The sequence below is a fragment of the Melanerpes formicivorus genome, unplaced genomic scaffold (assembly GCF_026170545.1).
Source record: "Melanerpes formicivorus ecotype bairdi unplaced genomic scaffold, bMelFor1.0.p_v2 SCAF_65, whole genome shotgun sequence".
NCBI lineage: Eukaryota > Metazoa > Chordata > Aves > Piciformes > Picidae > Melanerpes > Melanerpes formicivorus.
In genome coordinates this window covers 1,859,969-1,872,647 of record NW_027142417.1, presented here as the reverse complement: position 1 = coordinate 1,872,647, position 12,679 = coordinate 1,859,969, and the positions used below count along the sequence as shown (strand labels likewise).

Sequence of the window (12,679 nt, the reverse complement as noted above, 5' to 3'; positions counted from 1 at the left end):
TGTGCCAGGCTCTCACCACCCCTCATGGGGAACAACTTCTTCCTCACATCCAATCTGAATCTCCCCACTTCTAGTTTTGCTCCATCCCCCCCAGTCCTATCCCTCCCTGACCCCCTCAGAAGTCCCTCCCCAGCAGGGATGTCCCTGCTGTCAGCAGGCAGGTCAGACTGGATGACCTTTGGAGGTCCCTTCCAGCCTGGACCATTCCATGATTGTATCAATTCAGCTCCTGAACAAAGGAACACCACAGCTCCCACTCCAACCAGTCAAGAGTCCCTTCTGGCTGCCTCAAGGCTCCTTTTTACTTTGAAGGGATGGATTTCAGAGCAGCATCCGTGGGGTAAAATGAACTGCAGAGAACAGAGGTGGGGATGGTATTTATAGCAGCTTTCACGAGGAGTGCTTGGAAACAGAGGGATTTTCACTGCCTGCTGAAGGGTTTGATGGAACTGCAGCAAGTTCTGCATGTTTTCAGTACCAGGCTTGGTAGTCAGGTGATGATTGGGCTCAGTCTCCAATCTGTTCAGCCTGGAGAAGGAAAGGTTTTGGGGAGACCTTAAAGCTGCCTTCCAGTGCCTGAAAGGGACATGCAAGAAAGCCAGGAAGGGAATTTTTACAGGACAAGAGGGAATGGATTGAAGCTTGAGGAGGGGAGGTTGAGATGAGGAAGAAATTCTCTCCAGTGAGGGTGGGGAGACACTGGAACAGGTTGCCCAGGGGGGTTGTGATGCTCCCTTCTTGGAGGTGTTCAAGGCCAGGCTGGATGAGGCCTTGAGCAAGCTGGGCTGGTGGGAGGTGTCCCTGCCCAATGCAGGGGCTTGGAACTGGATGAGCTTCAAGATCCTTTCCAACCTAAACCATTCCATGAATCTATGAGACTTGAAGATCCCTTCCAACCCAAACCATTCTGTGAACCCAGGTATCTCTACCTATATCTATGTGTATACATGAGAGCTACAAGTATCTGAGGGGTGTGGATTTGCTGCTCTGCTCAGGGGGAGGTTTATTTTTCATTGAGGCTCAAAAAACAGATATATATTAATGATTAGAGAAGGTTTTAGCTGGAAAAGAAGCAACTGAGAAGGGCACCCAGGATCATTCCAACATGCTATTTGGAATTGCATCTCAAGTTTGAGCTCCTCTGCATCTGTTAAAGAAGCTCCACTGCTTTGTGCCTCTACTTCAGAGTTGAGAGTTGGGGGGATGATGGCCAAGAGCCACTTGCAGCATAGTCACAACTGAATGACCAGAGATTTGTTGCTATTTTTTGCCACCATGAGAGGAGATCTTTCCAAATATTTGTAGCCCACTATTCAAAACAGTCTCTGTGAATCACCAGAATCCTCCAAGTTTGTACCCAAGTTTGTACCTGAAAATACACTGTGCATTACTCACTGCTCATTATTTGTTAGTCATAACTCATTATCCTCAGTTAAAGCTCCAGTCAGCTGAGCAAGAGGCAGGAGAGACACTGTGTGACCAGCAACATCCCACAAATAAGGATTAATCAGATCAAAAGGAGCATCAGCAGCACAGGGATGGAAAATCCTCCAGCTCAGTAGCTGAAGGGATCCTGCAGGAAGGATGCAGAGGGACTTTTCCTCAGGGTGTCTAGAGACAGGACAAGGTAAATGGTTTGAAGCTGAGGCAGAGCAGGGTTAGACTGGAGCTGAGGAAGAAGTTCTTCAGTGGGAGGCTGGTGAGACTGTGGAATAGGCTGCCCAGGGAGGAGGCTGTGGCTGCCTCCTGCCTGGGGGTGTTGAAGGTCAGGTTGGATGAGTCCTTGAACAACCTGGGAGGTGTCCCTGCCCATGGCAGGGGGTTGGAGCTGGATGATCTTTAAGGTCCCTTCCAACCCAGCCCATTCTGTGATTTACAGCAATATAAGCTCAAGTCCTTGCTCTAAGGAAGTGGTGTTTTTAAACCCTTCCATTGCTGCCTGGGGACTCAAATCTGCATTTCTCCCTTGCTGGCCTGGCTGTCACTGACAGATCAGTCCTGTGAATGCTACAGGGGGATTTTAGGACTCCATTCAGAGATTATTTCCATTTTCAAGTTAGAATGGCTTCAGTGCAGCTGCTGACTTGGAAATGATCAGTTAGCTGGGAGGGTTTCAATAGCTCAATCATCATCTGATTGTCTCAGTTTGTACTGCAGGCAGCTCACCTGCTCTTCATGGAAACCAAACCCCATTCCTGTTTGCACACCAGAAAACACAGACAGATAATATTTAGAAAACAAAGAGGGGGAAAAAACCACAACCCTCTGAAAGCATCCTCCCAACACACTATTTATATAATTAGTCTGTAATTAAAGTGCTTGCAGTTGGGGGGAGGTGGATGAAACACTCTTTATTTGCAGGTTTTCCAGGGCTGTTGGCTGAGCAGCAGAGAAGCTACAAGGAGGGGGGAAAAGAAATAATTGGAGGTGTTCTCATTTCCCCCAAAGGTTTGTCAGACAGGACAGGCTCTTCAGGAGACAAGGACACCTCTCTGCAGCCCATCAACTGACAGCTCTCTGGGCTGATCTTCAAAGGTATTTATGAGCTTTTAGAACTTTAACTCTCTCATTCAGAAAACTCATGGCCAGAGTTGATGTCAGCAAGGGGACAGCAGGCAGCCAGGCTGCTCTTTCTTTATGGAGAGAGTGGTCAGGCATGGGAAGAGGCTGCCCAGGGAGGTGGTGGAGTCACCCTCCCCAGAGGTGCTCAGAAAATGTGTAGCCATGGCACATTGGGACATGGTTTGATGGCCATGGTGGTGTTAGGTTGCTGGTTTGACTCCATGATCTTCAAGGGCTTTTCCAAGCCAAACAGCTCTCTGATTTCTGTATGTTGGAACTCAAAGTGCTTTGGCAGCTGGAGTTGTGTGTGTCCAAATGCAGAAACAGATGTGGCTATTCCAACCTTAGTGATACTGAATAATGAATCAGAAATGTGTGGCCATGGCACTTTGGGACGTGGTTTAATGGCCCTGGTGGGGTTGGGTTGCTGGTTGGACTGGGTTATTCCAGCTTCATTAATTCTGTGATCTAGGCTTGGTCCCCTCCCTTGCCCAAAGAAGAGGCAGCCAGCACTGCTCCCTGTTATCAGGCTAAATAGAGCTGCTGGTGGGGTAATGGTGAAGTGAGGAGAGAGGCTGGAGGGGAGCATGCTCCTGCCTTCCTGTTCAACCTAATCTGCTCTGCAGAAAAGGAGTTGTGGGGTCAGAAGGCACAGGGCCTGGGCACATGAGCTGGGCCATGCTTCAAAGGCAGTTCCCATGCACAAAGTGCAGCAGAGAGGGAAATGCATTAGCTGCTAATCCTGAGAGCAGCTGGCAGCCTCCAGTTTGACCTGCTGGGTGCTCTTGCAGCTGTGATACAGCTTCCTGGCCCCACCTCTGCAGTGCATTTGAATATTCTCATCAGCAGACTAACTGTGGCCCTTCTTTTACATACCAAGAGCCCTCTATGGAGCTCAGGGTGGTGCAACCTTGGTTAAATGCAAAGTGCCCTCAGCTCTTAGCCCTTCCACAAAGTTTTGCAGGGCACCTGAGGTATTTTAAGTGGGAATTATGTAGTCTGAACACCTCACATAGCTAATTATCTCCTGCAAATCCTCCCTGTGTCCACAGACAGTTTGGGGCTGTTGTAATTGCTCCACAGCAATTTACAGGAGGTGAGAGAAGGAGTTCACCTTGTTTCAAAATCCTTTCCCATCACAAATTACTCCTTCATTCTAATAGCAATTTAGACCATTGATGGATAAGTTTTCTTCCTTACCAGTTTGAAATAAGCCAGTCACCACAGGTCAGGAGCTTATGCTGAGTTAATTATGCATCTGTAATAATAGAGCCAACACTGCTGCTTGGCTTGACCAACAAATGACTCGAACCCAAGAGCTAAATGTACTTCATCTAGGGCACAAACACTTCCTTCTGAGCTGTGGACACAAAAGATGATCCCCTGAGAGCTGGTATCAGGTTTTGATGACAGAGATTCATAGGTTGGGTTGGAAGGGACCTTAAAGATCATCTAGTTCCAGTTCTCCTGCCATGGGATTCATAGAATGGTTTAGGTGGGAAAGGATCTTGAAGCTCATCCAGTTCCCAGCCCCTGCCATGGGCAGGGACACCTCCCACCAGCCCAGCTTGCTCAAGGCCTCATCCAACCTGGCCTTGAACACCTCCAGGTAGGGGACATCCCCAACCTCCCAGGGCAACCTGTGCCAGTCTCTCCCCAGCCTCACTGGCAAGAATATAAACTTCTATAAATAAAACCAGGAAATTGTTTAGACTGGAGAAAAACTTCCAAGGTCACTCAGTACCCAAAGGACCAGGGGAAGGAAAAACAATAGGGCAATCTATGGGCAAAGAATGGAAGTGGATACAGATTTTGGGGCACCCACAACCCCCCAGGGCAACCTGTTCCAGTGTAAACCCACTTTGAGGCTTTAGAGGACAGAGAAATCATAGCTCATGGCCCACAAGAGCTCAGAGTGGCTCCAACAGCCTTTGTTTTGTGCTGCTTGTAAGGCTTGTGCACTTGTCTTGGCCTTCTAATCCTCCTTCTCCTCCTCCCATAATGTATTCACTGCAAGATATATTGGTTATGCCATAAAGTATTCTTTAATTGCTAGCTTTAGAAATATTTAAGTACCCAATTATTTTTATCTAACAGACTATTACAGGGTGGGGGGCAGGGAAAAGAAAGGGAAGAAAGGACAAGACCAAGTTAAAAATGGATAGAGCCAGGGCTAGACAAGGATTAGGAGGTGCACAGCAAGAGCTCTGAGCCTTTGATGGAGTGTATAAATAATTAGTGCCACACTTGAAGACATCTTTCTCTCTGCTCACAGTACCTGTGCTCCTTTCCTTCCAGCTGACAGTGTGCCCAGTCACTCCCAGGGAGGCACAGAGAGAGCCTGGTGACCAAGGCAAGGAGGAGAGGGAGTCATGGGGAAGCACCAAAGGGCAAATATCTTTCTGCAGCTCAGGGATGAGGCACCAGGACAAACTCCTTCTGCCCTAGCACAAGATCAGAGGGGACATGAGAGAGACTTGGATGTGGCAGTCTGGTGCCCACAGATGTGGTTACAGGTAAGAACCTCTAACACCTAGCTCTGAACATGTAGAGGATGTTAAGGACCATGGGCAACACGGTTTTGGTGTCCTGCTTTTGCCTTTGTCAGTCACATGAATGTCCAACTGCCCTTTTGTGGTGAGTTTTCCATGAAAACAGGATGGATTTGGTCAGCACAAATGGAGGCCACAAAGGTGATCCAGGGCCTGGAGCAGCTCTGCTGTGAGCACAGCCTGAGGGAGCTGGGGGGGTGCAGCCTGGAGAAGAGAAGGCTCCAGGGTGACCTCAGAGCTGCCTGCCAGGACCTGAAGGGATCCTGCAGGAAGGCTGCAGAGAGACTTTTCACAGAGGCAGGAGAAGAGGGAATGGTCTGAAGATGAGGGAGAGACTGAGGCTTAGACTGGAGCTGAGGAAGAAGTGCTTCTGTGGGAGGGTGGTGAGACTCTGGCACAGGTTGCCCAGGGAGGCTGGGGATGTCTCCTCCCTGGAGATGTTCAAGGCCAGGCTGGATGAAGCCTTGAACAACTTGGTCTAGTGAAAGGTGTCCTGCCCAGGGCATGGGGGTTGGAACTGGATGACCTTTAAGGTCCCTTCCCACCCAAACCATTGTAGGATTCTATGACAGGATCACTTTGCTGAGTTGAGTCTAGTTGAGAGCTGTCCCTGCCCATAGGGGGGAGGTTGGAGTAGATGACCTCTGAGGTCCCTTCCAGCCTGAGCCATTCTGTGATTCTATCACCTGACCTTCAAACTCAGCTGGTGTCTTCCCTGAGCTTCACCAACCTCCATCTCAAAAACCTTCACAAGAGTATGTTCCTATTTGAAGCAGGCCCTTTGGCACCTAAAGATGCAGGCAAGGCACCTAATGCAAGCTTGGGAATGTAGGGAGGTGTCTGTACACCAGGTTCTCAGACTGCTGTGAAGTTCTGCTCATGCTGAACACAGAGATCTTACAAGGAGGAACAGGAAAAGACCTCAGGAGCCAGGCCCAGGCCCCCTCAAGCAGTGAACACTAAGGTCAGTGGAGCTCTGTTCCACTGCAGCCCACTGCTCTGCTGAATCTGGAGCTGGCCTGGGGCTCCTCCAGGATGTCACTCAGAGGAACATACATCAAATGCCAGCATCCCCTTCAAAATCCTCTTTCCTGGCCATTATTAACCCAGAGAAATGTTCTGTTCCAAATTGCTCATTTAGGGCTGGTTCTTAACACTGAGGCTTGAGAGGTAGCTTTTTTCCCCTCAGACAATAGATTTGGTACTTAATTAAAGTAAGGACAGATTTTTAACACCTCCACCTGAAGAGAACCCTGACTGCATTCCAGTGCCCTCAACACATTGTTAAGTTGAACTCTCAGAAGATTTGAGTTTTAAAGGGGGGGGGAAAGGAAAACTAATGTTAGGGATCCTCATTATTCACCAGCCAATAAGGTCAGGCACAGCTTCACCGTGGGGGGAGCTGAGGAAGCCTCAAGGGTGTAAAGCTGCTGGGACTGGAGAGCTCCCAAGGGTCTGAAATTGCAGAGCAGAGCTGTTCAGTACAGCAGGGCTTTCAGATTCTTGTGTTTTCCCTGAGTTCTCCTTTTGGGGGAGAATCCAACACTGTGGGGCCAAGCACAGGGCCCTGCCCTCGCTGTGACCAGCCAGGCATCTCTTGCTTGTGCAGCCCCAGGATGGAAGGCTGTGGGTTACAGAAATGTAGGCACTTGACACTGGGTACTCATGACTCCTTCTTTGAAGCATTTGAAGGGAGAAAAAAAGAAGAGTGTGATAAACCCCAGCAAGCTGCATGTCACCAGCTGCATGCCCCCAGAGTGTCTGCTGCCTCTGGCACATCACAAGAGACAGCTTCTGACAGGCAAGTTGGGGATAAGTTCCTCTTAAAGCTCAACTTTCAACAGTGCTGGTCCCATGGATCACTCCAGGACCTGCAGGGGGCTACAGGAAAGCTGGGGAGGGACTTCTGACAAGGGCTGGAATAAGGGAGAATGGATTGAAGCTGGAAGAGGGGAGATTTAGACTGGAGATTAGGAAGAAATTCTTTACAGTGAGACACTGGAGGTGTCCAAGGCCAGGCTGGATGAGAACCTGAGCAGCCTGGGCTGGTGGGAGGTGTCCCTGCCCATGGCAGGGGCTTGGAACTGGATGACCTCTAAGTTCTCTCCCAACCCAAACCACTCTATGAATCTCTGATTCTGTGACTGCTTTGGCTACCATAAATCAGAGCAATTTCTACCCCCTGTGGGCTATCTGTCCTTGAAGATGATCTTTAGGGTCCCTTCCAGCTGAAACCATTCTGTGGTTCTATGCCAGAGGGACATATCTTCCTGACTTTCACCTGTTGCATTCTACCTTCATAAGAAGCAAGCTGCTCCTCCCCACTGTTAAGTGAAAGCTTTGTGCAAGCACCAAGAACACCTCCACCTGGAAGTGGATTCCAGCACTTTTAGCTGATTGATTTTCCTTTAATTATTATTCCTTTGGAAACCTCTTTCTTTATTGCCTAAGATAATCTAGAAGTGAGATAAATTTCCACCCCCCCTGCCCCCATCCCTGCTGTAGATTTCAAGTATTTACAATACTCCATAAACATGTCAGCTGCTTTATAGGTGGTGAGGAGTGGATGGAGGATTGATTAACTTAGCTAGACATCCTAATTAAGATCTCAAGGTCCCTCTTTGAGCTTGGGTGCAGCAGTCAATGAGCAGCAGCAGAGCTGCTTTGGGCTGAGCAAAGCTTTTAACCCTTCCCCCCTTCAGCCCTCCCCCACAGCAGCCTCCCCTCCTTCTCCACCCAACCATCTTCTTGTCCATCATTTCAAGAGCCTTTGTGAGCGGTGGAAGCAGCAGGACCTTTGCCTGGGCTGCAGTGATCTGGGGCTTGCCTTTTTTTTCTCCTTACCAGTTAAATGTGTAATTCACCAAGCACCTCAGAGACATCATTATTCTTCACCTAGCTGTCAGAAACTACAGAGCATGGAGCTGGTTCACTCGTGGGCCTTTCATCTGCAGGCTCATTTCCACCCTGCCTTCAAACAGCTCCACAATGTATTCACCGCACCACGAGCAGGAGGCTGAGCCCCGGCCTCACCCGCTGGATGAGCTCTCAGCCCAGTAAACTCCTTTCCCCTGCATGTGAAGTGGTGAGTGGAAAGGTCACTCTCATTAGTGGGGAGAGGTGCTGCTGCCCTGGTGGCCAACAGGCTCTTCACCCTTTCAGTTCTTGATCTGGGAAGGCAGGGGAGCAGGCAATGGCTGCGGGGGAAAGCTCAGCGCTCTCTTCTTGAGGCTCTCCTAGGAGAGCTACCAAAGGCTTCCTTCTGCACCCCAGATCTCTGCTGTGGGTAAGTAAGGTGAGGCAGGTGAAATAACTCAAGAGCAAAACATTCAGATTACTCATTCCTCCTGGGGAAAAAAAAAGCAGCTCTCAGGAAACCAAACCCAGGGGCAATTTCCTGGGCATAGCACAACCCTGCCAGGTCAAAGCCATTCAGGGCTTCAGAAAGCAAAATCCTTCTGCAAACAAAACGTTTAACATCCAGCACTCTGTGCCCTCCCCACTCCTGACCCTGAGTGGCTGATTCAGAGCCAGGGTGGGATGTGGGTTACAACCATGGAACCACAGAATTGTTTTGGCTGGAAGAGACTCTTAAGATCATCCAGTCCAACCTCCAACCCAACCCCACCATGGCCACTACACCCTGTCCCCAAGTGCCATGGCCAGGCACTTCCTGAGCACCTCCAAGGATGGGGACTCCACCACCTCCCTGGGCAGCCTGTGCCAATCCCTGACCACTCCTGCAGCAAAGAAGTTGTTCCTCATCTCCAACCTAGCCCTCCCCTGGCACAATTTCAGGCCATCTCCTCTCATTCTATCACCTGAGACTAGGGAGAAGAAACCAATCCTCACCTCACTCCAACCTCCTTTCAGGGAGCTGTAGAGAGCAATGAGGTTTCCCCTCAAAACCTCAAGGAAGCTGCAGATAAAGCCAACACCATTTCCTCTTCCAGGGGAGGCATCCCATCCCTTGGGATCTTGCCAGTGAAAATTGAGATAAATAAAAAGAGGGGAAAATACTGAAACTGAGGAAAATCTTCAGCATCCACTGCTCAGTTTATGCCACTGAGAAGTGAGGATTGCTTCTCCCCCTCCCCCCAGTGTTTCCTACAAGGGCCATCCTTCTGAAAGAGAAAGCAGTGTCAGAGTTGGGTGAATGAAAGAATCAGCTCTCCAGAATGATTGATGGTGCTGTCTTACCACTCCTGATTGATTAGTGCTTTGGTTCCCAAACTTTGGCCCACAGACCATCTGTGTCCTGCACCCAGCACCTTTAGAGAAGAGAGAGAGCCCAGGATGCTATCAGGCTTCTCTGCTGGGGTCCTGTTCTTAAGTCATCTTCAAAGCAGTTAAAAATTCATGAAACAGGCTCCTGCTGGAAGGTGTCCAGAGAAGGGCCACGAGGATGAGCAGAGGGCTGGAGCTGCTCTGCTGTGAGGACAGACTGAGGGAGTTGGGGTTAAACAGTCTGAAGAAGAGAAGGCTCCAAGGAGACCTAATTGTGGCCTTCCAGTATCTCAAAGGGGCTACAAACAGCTGGGGAAGGACTTTTGAGGGTGTCAGGGAGGGATAGGACTGGGGGGATGGAACAGAACTAGAAAGGGGGAGATTCAGATTGGATGTGAGGAAGAAGTTGTTCCCCAGGAGGGTGGTGAGAGCCTGGCACAGGTTGCCCAGGGAGGTGGTGGAAGCCTCATCCCTGGAGGTGTTTGCAGCCAGGCTGGATGTGGCTGTGAGCAACCTGCTGTAGTGTGAGGTGTCCCTGCCCATGGCAGGGGGGTTGGAGCTGGCTGAGCCTTGAGGTCCCTTCCAGCCCTGACAATTCCATGATCTTCTCACTGACCTCCCCCTGGGACAGCACTTCCACGTGGGAGGATTGCTTTTTGCCTCTGAAGTCATTCCTCCTCTTTTTCTTTCTGTTTCATGGGCATAAATAATGATTAATAACTTCTTTATCAAGCCCCACTGGCATGGCTGAGGTGCTTGGGGTGCTATAGAGCACCAGCAAAACAGAATCAAAACAAAAGGAACCAAAGTTCACCCTCATTAGAGCCCAGGCAAACAGGAGAAAAACTGCAGACAGGCAAACAGGTTCTGCTTCTCTAATCATGCAGCCTCGACATTTAGGCTCTTCAAGTGATGCTGGGGCTTGAAATCCATCAGCAGCTGCTACAAAGAGGGCTGAAGTCCCTTTGTTCTGCCACAAACTTCTCTTCTGTTCACAGATTCTCATCCTTTCCCTTCTTGCCTACTGCAGGCATTAAACACAAAGCACCAAACCTCTCAGGTGTCCTGCTCTGCATGGGGCCCCACAGGCCCTTCCCCTCTCCCCCCCCAAAAGAAAAGGCAGAGAAATAGATAAAGAGTTTTGCAGCAGAGGTTTCAACTGTGCCTCACCAGGGGCTGGGGGAAGTTATACAGCAAGGAAAGGAGTTTTCCCCACCTTTGAAAATGAGGCCTGGGGGGGCAAAGTTCCCCAAATTCCACATTTTGGGGCAAGAGGAAAATCCCAGACAATCATAAAATGGTTTGGGTTAGAAAGGACCTTGAAGATCATCCAGTTCCAACCCCCTGCCATGGGCAGGGACACCTCCTGGCCCTGAACACCTCCAGGCAGGAGGCAGCCACAACCTTCCCTGGGCAACCTGTTCCAGGGGCTCCTCTCCCTCACTGGAAAGAAGTTCTTCCTAATCTCCAGTCTCAATCTCTCCTTCTCCAGTTTCAATCCATTCCTCATCTTGTCCTCTCACTCCCAGTCCTGGTCAAAGCTCCTTTCCTGGCTCTCTTGTAGCCAGAGAACTGCAGGCTCCTTCCTTCAGGTACTGGAAAGCTGCTCTAAGATCTTCCTGGAGCTTTCTCTTCTCCAGGCTGAACAGCCCCAACTCCTTCATCCTGTCTCCACAGGGGAGGGTCTCCAGCCCTCTGATGACCTCTGTGGCCTCCTCCTGACCCACTCCAACAGCATAAACTGATGTAAAGATCACTTTCCCTGCTTCAACCCTATGCATTTCGATACCATCTGTCCCCAGCCTCAGACTACAGAGCTCTGGCTGAACAGAGAGCTCTGTGTTTGTTTAATCACTGCAGAACAACAATGCCAGCAACAACAAAGTAAATCACAGGAGTGGTTTTTGAAGTTCCATCTGATTCATCCTGCAGGTAAACAGCAGGCTTGGTTTGTTTGGGTTTTTCTCCCTGCAGCATCCCCAGCTCCCACTGCCATGATCCAGGCAGTTAAATATGTACAGACCAAGGGAACTTGAGCTCCACCACAGCCACCAGGCTGCAGCCAAACTGTCAGATAGGTTAAATAGGTTATGGGAGAGAAGTACAGGAGGGAAAGGGGGAACAAAAAGTGAAGAGGGAAAATACAGAGTGACTGTTGGGCTGTCAGCAGCAGCAGCTCTTTCTGATAAGGCTCAGCTCTAAAACTATTGAAATGGGGGGAGAAAGGCAGATGAAAGCTGTTGCTTTGATGCCTTATGCCAGTATCTATTTAATTTGAGATTACATAGTCCATGAGGCACAAAGCCCCAACCAGTTCCTTTTTTGGTCCTTACCAGCCTGCAGAACTGCCACAGGGCAGTGTGGAGAGTCCACTCTCCCCAGCCTGCCTTCAGGATCCACCCCAGAGTGCAGATGATTTGAGAGAGCAAAGAGCTGAGCCAGGGCTTGGATCTGCAGCTCAGGGTGCAAGGTTTGCTCTGAGCAGTAAGTTTCAAGGAGGGCTGGGACTGAGGACAAAGATTGATGGTGGAAGTTCAAAGGCATGGGTGGGAGCAGCAAGGATGGATGGGCAGAAGCTCCACTAATGTGCAGTGAGAGTGATGAGGGGATGTGTGCTCCTGTCCCTCTGTGCTCTGGTAACATCTCCCCCAGTCTATCACCTGACTAATTAAACAGTGCTTCACTCACAGGAGGCCACACCAGGTTGGGCTTAGAATATTGAGACTGGACCCAGGGAGCAGAAACATGCCCTGAGAAGGCACTGCAGAGCAATCTTGGCTTTTACACTGTGGCCATCCCTGTTATAACCACACAAGCACAGAAGCCCAGCATGGTAGGAGTTCGAAGGGAGCTCTGGAGATCATCCTGTCCAACCACTGCCAAGGCAGGGCACCCACAGCAGCTTGCCCAGGAGCACAGTGGCCAGGATAGATTGGAAGTTCTCCAGAGAAGGAGACTCCACAACCTCTCTGGGCAGCCTGCTCCAGGGCTCCAGCAGCCTCACACCAAAGAAGTTTCTCCTCCTGCTCAGATGGAGCCTCCTGGGTTCCAGTTTGTGCCCAGTGCCCCTTGTCCTGTCCCTGGGCACCACTGACAAGAGTCTGACCCCAGGCTCTTGCCCCTCACCCTTTATCTGCTGCTGAGCATTGTTCAGACCCCCTCTGGGGCTGCTCTTCTGCAGGCTCCACAGCCCCAGGGCTCTCAGCCTTCTCCAGGCCTCTCAGCAGCTCTGCAGCCTCTGCTGGACTCCCTCCAGTTGTTCCCTGCCTCTGTTGAACTGGAGAGCCCAGCTCTGGACCCAACACTCCAGCTGTCAGCACACACTGACAGGAGGCAGG

At 50.2% G+C, this 12,679-nt stretch overlaps 2 long non-coding RNA genes across 3 annotated transcripts in view; one reads left to right on the top strand and one right to left on the bottom strand.

Annotated features, from left to right (window-relative positions):
• Window positions 1–2,529, top strand: part of LOC137453322 (uncharacterized) — a 39,331-nt gene extending 36,802 nt beyond the window's left edge. For both annotated transcript variants that reach the window (XR_010990323.1, XR_010990322.1), the window contains one exon: window positions 2,449–2,529. This is a non-coding gene — a long non-coding RNA (uncharacterized lncRNA). The remainder of the gene's footprint in view (window positions 1–2,448) is intronic.
• LOC137453321 (uncharacterized) overlaps window positions 1–12,679 on the bottom strand; it is a 33,931-nt gene that overhangs the window by 2,824 nt on the left and 18,428 nt on the right. The window lies entirely within an intron of this gene.